This window comes from Elephantulus edwardii, unplaced genomic scaffold, assembly GCF_000299155.1.
Source record: "Elephantulus edwardii isolate Elephantulus edwardi_28Jun2011 unplaced genomic scaffold, EleEdw1.0 scaffold00138, whole genome shotgun sequence".
NCBI lineage: Eukaryota > Metazoa > Chordata > Mammalia > Macroscelidea > Macroscelididae > Elephantulus > Elephantulus edwardii.
The window spans coordinates 5,781,904-5,790,024 of NW_006399888.1; the positions used below are offsets into that span (position 1 = coordinate 5,781,904).

An 8,121-nucleotide genomic window follows, 5' to 3' on the forward strand; every position below is an offset into this window, starting at 1 on the left:
ATAGTGGTATTCACTGGACTTCCTTGTATGCGTATAGATATTATCCTGTCACTGACAATATTGTACTTCAAGATAGATCTAGAAATGGCTTTTTTAACTATGAAAGCAACTCCATTTTTCCTCACTTTTTCATCTCCATAGTACATAACAACAACAATAAAATTATGCATAATACAATTTCATAATACTTAGCTATCTTTTCAGGAACACTGGTGTCATAGGGTAAAATATGTTGGGCTGTTGTTGTTATTGTTGTTGTTAAGTGCCATTGAGTCATAGGCAACTCACAGGTACCCTATAAACGAAAGTCCTCAGCACTTGAGTGACTTTCATCCTTTCTCCAGGTTCATAGGGTTTTCAGAGGCAAGCTGTGTACGAAAGTGGATGCCACGCCTGCTTCCAAGCTTGTTTTAATCAGGGAGCTCCACCAAATACTCTCTACCATGGGTAGCCATTATCACTTTGGACACATCAGTGTCACAGTGTTCAGCTTCAGAGAAACCATGAATTACCTCTGTACAACAGTATTCAGGTAATCTGAATCCACCATTCACTTAGAGGGAGAAAGATGAGCAATCTCCGTTCATAAAGATTTACAGTCTTGGAAACATAATTGAGTATTACTGTGAGTCAGAACCAACTCATTGTCCATGGGGCAGGTTGATTTGAGCAATCTCTTAAAGTTATACTTTATCAAAGGCATGAAATAGCTGGTTTACATGCTATCATGAATAGAGTTATTAGTAAATTGACTGTAAAGCAGGGAAACACAATATACATAAACAAAATACAATGTAAAGGAAAGATTGTATAAAACACAATGTACACACATGAAACATAATATGTATTAATGATAAAAACATTCACTAAAACGGAAAAGGAGAATAAATAATTCTCACTCAATTTCTTAAAAGTGCATAAAAGTAAATAAAGTACCTTATTGAAATAAATTATTCTCTTAGCGGCAGCATCAGGATGGATGGTGAAGAGATTGAGATTGTACACAGCTTTAGTTCACTTGGCTCCACAGTCAACAAGCTTGGCACCAGCAGCCAGGAAATTAAAAGGCACATTGCCATGGGAAAGTCTGCTGTTAGGGACCTCTCCAAAGTACTGAAGAGCAATGGTGTCTCTCTGGAGACTAAGGTGTGTCTGATACAGGCCATGGTCTTTGCAATCACCTGTTATGCATCAGAGAGTTGGACAATGACCAAGGAGGATAGAAGGAGAATTGATGCCTTTGAGCTGTGGTGCTGGAGAAGAGTATTGAGAATACCATGGACTGCTAGGAAAACAAACAGATTTGTCCCGGAAAGGGTTAAACCGGGTGGCTCCTTGGAGGCAAGGATTCTGAGGCTCCTTCTAACATACTTTGGACATGTTGTGAGGAGAGACCGGTCCTTGGAGAAGGACATCATGCTTGGGAGGGTGGAGGGACGGCGCAGGAGGGGTAGGTCCTCTATGAGGTGGATTGATTCAGTGACTGGGCTAATCGGGATGGGAGTGTCAGAGACAGTGCGATTGGCACAGGACAGAGCAGAGTTTAGGTCTGTTGTACATAGGGTCGCTATGAGTCGCAAGCGACTTGACGGCACATAACAACAACAACTTAGCGTTATTTACTCACTGCAAGTCATTCATACTAAGACACTTTTACAAATAGTGATATAAAAAATACAAACAAGGTTAGTGATCAAAACTTTTCCGTCTAGCACACTTCACATCCTGTCATACATTAAGGAACTGCCCAGGAAAATAGTTTTAATGCCTTTATTTGAATGTGGTCACAGGCACCTGAAGGATTCTCATCTGGAAAGGCAAGTCCACTCCAGGATAGGTTCAAATGAAAGAATAAAAGACTACGTGAACCAGGTGAGGTTTTTCTGGCACTTTACATTATCATTCCTGATCCTTTAAACTTCCATAAACCCATAAGCTTTCCAGAGCAACTTGTCATTTCCTTCTATGAGAGGAGGCAGAGTGTATCTGACACCAGCTTTTCTTTGGCCTTAGCCAAGATGACCTGCTTTGGCCAATGGCACATGAGTATAAAAGACACAATGGCATTTCTAGGTCTGTGTTATAAGCAACTTTGGGTATTTTTATTTGTTCTATTCCATGCCTGTTTTCCCATCAGCTTGGGCCCCAGCATAAATATTCAGGAAGTAGGTTCTCTTAGCCAAGGCCAGCTGGACAGGAAACTTGGAGAGTAGCCACCTAACTGGTCTCTCAACTCTATCTGCAGTCAAGTTGGAACCAACTCATAGCTGACTCTATGGTGGGATTCCAGAGGATGTAATTCACACCAGTGGAGATTTACCCTCTTCCTCCTGTGGAGATGCTGGTAGATTCAATCTACCAGAGAGAGACCACCTTTGGGTTGGCAATGCAACTCCCTACACACCAGGCCACCAGAAATCCCTGCTTAGCTGGTATCAAGCCTAAATCTAGAGACCTACAATTCATCCAATATCTACAAGCTAAATTTACTGAGTTTCAGGTATTGTTCCAATAGGTGGAATAGCTGATATAATTATCTACTTTGGTGTGAATCTTTAATTGAAGATTGCTAATAATACCCAACATGGCTTATAGATAAAATTCCCTAAAAACATTATTCCCAAACATTTTAATCTAAGGTTAAGTCCCCATCTAAAATGCACACTGGTGCATTTAGTTCTGCTCTCAAGTGCCATTTTCCCAGAAATAATTGTGCTGAAATCAGTCAAAGCCTTTTCCACTTCTTCCCTAAAAGGTTCGAGGCTCAACTTAAAGAGTGTTTTGTGTGAAGGCTGAAGACCAAACACAGCTACAAATTTGGAGGAAGTGAAGGCAGCGTTTGGCGTGTGGCCTCTGAATGCTTGGCAGGTAATATGATTTTCCCCTTTTCCTTTTGACTTTTCTGCCTTGCCAAACATGCTTTGGATCCATTTACATATGTCCCTTTACCTATACATAGTCCTCTTTTTACATTCAGTAAATTACATCAACATATAAATGCTACAATTTCCACGTAATGATGCAAGCTGTAATTAAGTGTATTTCCCCACATGAAACCAGAACCAAAGAAAAATATTAGCAGGCTTGGGTTCAATACACATTTTCAAAGTCACACAAATCAAGTCTCTTCAGGTTGTTTCCAGTGCTTAACCAGGTTGAACAGTGAACTAATAAAAGTACTTAAAATGTGAATCTTGTGTTATAAACAAGAGTCTAGATGTGTTTCAAGGGTCTGTGGAAACCAATGTCCTATCTGTGGCTGAGCATTTCTAGCCTCCTTCTTTTCTGATTGTAAAGATAGTTTTACTAGGCACACCTTTTTTACACAAAGTAATGCTCGGTTCAGTTTAAATAAACAAATAGAGTAGTACAAACCCATATTTTGCAACCTAATCACGTTTCCTTCATGGTAGCTTTCTACCTTTCACTGAGACCATTCATATTCTTCACTTAATGACTCTTCTGACACGTGATTGTAGATGTAAATTGAGTAGGGAAAATCTTGTCAGACTCCAGTGTGATGTTCCTAACTCACCCATCCTCTCATGGATTTATCATTTTATTTTCAGGATGCTATGCTGTTCATTTTAAGGGATTTGAAAAGAACCCCACAGAAGCCTGACGGTTTCCTCATTCACATTCTTATTCAAATCACCCTTCAAAAACTCTACTTATCAGGAGCTCTTACCTGCTATTATACCTAATTGGGGAAAGACATCATGCTTTGAAAAATACAGGGCCAGTGAATGAAAGGAAGACCTTCAGCAACATGGATTGACACAGTGAGGGCAGCAATGCATTTGAGCAGAGGTTGTGAAGGCGGCCCAGGGGGTCTAACCCACTGTGAGTAGCAGTTAACTTGATGACACCTAACAATAACAGCATAGCATCCATTGTTATACTACACATTTGGAATACTTTAGGCATGGAATCCTTTGCTGAACTAAAGCTGTTGTTGATCTGTGCTGTCAGATCAGGACCAGCTCACAGTTGAACCTAAAGTGCATTTTCAGAGGCTATAAATCACATACATGGGAGAAGATTGCTCATCTTTCTTTCCCAGAGCAGCTGGCAGCTTTGAACCACCTACCTTTGGGTTAGCAGTGTATCTTCTTACCCACTATGCCACCAGAACTCCCTCAAATCAAAGTAATTGAACATAAATAAAAGCAGTAATAATTGGAGTTGTCTTAAATGCTACAGTGGAACAAAACCAGACCATAGTCTAAAATTCTTCATTATGTTCTCTAACCTACCCCAAGCACCACACTTCACCAGAGAGATAGCTTTGGGAACCTCTGCTGGTTGTTTGCAAAAAATAGCTGCGATCATTTCTCTTTTTTTATTTTTTGCATTCTATCACTTCAGGTTTTCCTATTATTCCCAAGAGTAAGAAGGTCAGGAGGGCTGTACTTATTGGTCTTATGCCTGGCTTCCAACAACAGAAGGTGAGACAGTCTCAGTGTGCCAGTTCTATGTGAGATCTTAAGAAGCATTGGCCACTTCTACCCACTAAGAAACTATCTAGTGAGAGTAAATCCAATTGCCATGCTGGAATCTGTATAATAATATAGATTCACACCTCCTAACATCACCCTATTGAAACCGTAGTAGACCCAGCCGTACTGACGGACACATTTCCGGACATGACCTCCTGCAGAAACCAGCCTTAATTGCCAGTCTACAGCATTAGAAAATGATTCAATGATAATTTCGTTTTGTTGCTATTGCTGTTGAAAATAGATACAGCAAAACATACACCAATTCAACAATTTATACGTGTGCAATGTGGTGGCATCGATTGTATTCTTCAAATTTTACAGCCTTTCTCAATCTCCTTTTCAAATTTGTGTCTCCTCTATTGAGATAAATGCATTTATCCTTAAGCTTTTTAAAGCAACCTTTCAGGTTGGCATTAACAGTTTAATTCCTTATATTATTGCAGTTGAGATGGAACTACCTCAGAGCTGGGTTTCCAAAGCTGCAAATCACACAAGAGGAGATTGCCTGTCTTCCTCCCTCAGAGCAGACAGTGGATTCAAACCTCCAGAGAGGCATTGTCCTTTGGTTTGCAGCACAGTTCTCGACACCCTGTGCCACCAGAGCTCTGACCAAAATATAAAGGCAATATGAAAAGAAAACATACTCTGAGTTCACATATCCCAGATAATCTGTCCTTTGACCCCATTTCAGAAATTCTAATGCAACACACTTTGGAAAGCTATTACTTCCTGCGTTATAATGTCCACAAATTCATTCAGGCCCAATTTTGACCACACTATTACCTGGAGGATAAAGAAGTTGAAAAGAAATTGTTTTAATTACTTTTGGGTATGACTACGGTCTAGTTGCAGTTTTCAGTTACAATAGGTGAAATGATTTATCAATCCTGAAAACATCACGCAGAGTGAAACACATCAGACCATCAGATTTTTTTTTTAAAAAAAGGGGCAAACATTTTATAATCCTGGTGGCTTAGTAGTAAGGAGTTGTGTTGCCAGTGCAAAGATACGAGGTTCGAATCCACCAGCTGCTACACAGGAAAGATGGGCAATCTCCTAAGGTGCAATTTATTGCCTCTGAAAACCTGAAGGTCAGCAGTGGGTCGGGTCCAACTCCATGATACACGACAATTTACATGAAATATCTAGAGGAGGCAAACACATACCTCCCAACTTCTTAGTGGTTACAGGGATTAGGGTCAAGGAGATTCAGGAGTCATTGATTAAAAGGCACTGAATTTCTCTTTGGAGTGATGAAAATCTTTTGGAAATTATAATAGCAGTGGTTATAAAAAACAGTGAATGCAATTGATACACACTTAAAACTATTAAAATGACAATTTTTTTATTAGTTGTTGTTGTTGTTGTTGTTGTTGTGTACCATCAGCTCGGAACTGACACATAGCTGACCCTCCAGTGGGTTTTCAGAGGTAATACATCACATGGGAGGAGATCGGCCATCCTTCTCCCATGGAGCAGCTGGTGACCTCGAACTGTGTGCCTTTGGGATAGCAATGCAGCTCCTTGCCAGTAAGCCACCAGATCTTCCTATATATGGTTGGGTTGCTTTTGGGGTTTTTTTTACCACCATGAAATTTTTAAAAATATGAAATGAAAGTAAACTAACATTCTAAGACTCTTTATGACAAATATTTTTTCCATACTAAAAGGCCTTTGGATCAAAGAGCTCCGTGATTTACAGAAATCATGCAGTCTGACCACTTTCTCGGCAACGCAGCCCTGCGAGGAACTCACTCTAACAAAATCTCTAAGTTGCCACCACAGCTCTCAACATTTAAGATGAGCCAGTCAAGGAATTGAACTCAAGACTCTGAACTCCTTTTTCAGTGTTTTTTCCATGACATCATCCTGTTACAGTGATTTATAATGTAATGGGATCTGCAGGACAGCAAATCCATTCACACATCCACTGAAATGTTTAACCCCACAACCTCCCCAAACATTTCTCAGTCACCTGAAAACCCACACACCAAGAGAAAACACCCCTCAGCATTAAAGCAAATTCTTTCTCACATTTCTCTCACCATCACCAACTTTATATTCACTCCACAGCATGAGGCAAAACTCAAGTAAGCATCTCAGACTGTCAGGAATAGGTAATGAAAAGGAAAGTGTTATTGTTTTTTAAAACAGTCCCAGGGACCACAACTCAAAAAGCCCTTGTAGATAAGTTTCCATATCCACACAGCCAGAGGGAAAAAAACCACACATTTACACATTTTTTCCCTTTAAATTCTAGTTAGATTTGATTTCAGGAGATTTTAGATTTATTTTTAGAAAACAAACTTCGATTGACCCACACACTAAGTCTTGTGTCTTCAAGCACAAGTGAAGCCCGAATCTGAGGAAAAGCCTAGAGCAGTGGTCAATCTCTCCTCCCCGGAGCTTCCTCCTCTACCTTGAGTTTCCTGCAGGCAACATTCGCCATCTGCCTAAGGAGAGGGATTTTCACAAGTCAAGCCCAACAGAAAAGACTTGAAAGCTTTCCACTGTATTCATTTCAATTCAAACTAGAGATAGATACTACAGCGCCCAAGGCTTAGTTCATTGTCACCATTGATTCTTTAGGAAAACCTAAAGAATGCAAATATTCACAGCTAATTATCACCTAATGGTCATTTGGTGTGACCAAGCAATTGTAACTAAATTCTAGCATTAGTACTTGATTCATAGAGGCCCAGGAAGAGAGGACAGAAAATTTGGCAGATCTTGTATTATCCCCACCATTAGTTCTAAATACCTCTTTCATTGTGATCCTGTTAAGACTGACTCATCTCTGCCCCACTTGGGGTTTTGAAGGCTGTAAATCACAAGGAGAGTTTTCTCACCTTTCCCAGCACAGCCACTGGTGGATTTGAACAGTCAAATAGGCTTCACCATTAGCTTAGCAACTTTCTACCCATTAGGCCACCAGAGCTTCCTAGTTAGCGAGATCAGACCTCTGTAACCCAAAAAGTTTCCTTTGGTTGGTTTTCTCAAATAGATCACCAGGTCTTTTTCCTAGTTCATCTTAGTCTGGACTCTCATCAACATCTTAGCAACACACAGCCTCCACTGACAGATGGTGGCTGAACAAGAAGTCCATTGTCCGGGAATCAAGCCAGAGTCTACGGCATTAAATGGGAGAGACTTCTACTGCTGAACCACCACTACCCCAACTGCTTTGTGATCTTCACCTGATCAATCTGCTATTTCAGTGAAATAATAATCCATCACTTCTTGACTAAGTTTTTTGTCCTACTGTTCAACCTGGGCATTAAAATAATTTACAACCCTAATGGTATGCTTTAGTTCCAGCAAGCAGGGTTGTGTCATCTGCATAATGCAGATTGTTAATAGATCTTCCACCAATCCTGACACCACATTTCTACTCATAGAGCCAGCCTCTTGGATAATCTGTTGTGCATACAGGTTGAAAAGGTATGGAGACAGGACACATCCCTGGCGATCACCTTTCCCAATTTTGAACTATGCAGTGTTTCCCTGCTCACTTCTGACGACTGCCTCTTGGTCCAAGTATAGGTTTCGCATTAGCACGATCAAGTGTTCTGGGATTCCTATTCTTCTCAGAGTCAGCCACAGTTTGTTATGATCCACA

At 40.4% G+C, this 8,121-nt stretch overlaps 1 protein-coding gene across 1 annotated transcript in view; it reads right to left on the bottom strand.

Annotated features, from left to right (window-relative positions):
• The window catches only part of HAO1 (hydroxyacid oxidase (glycolate oxidase) 1), an 89,968-nt gene that overhangs the window by 8,884 nt on the left and 72,963 nt on the right, over positions 1–8,121 (bottom strand). The window lies entirely within an intron of this gene.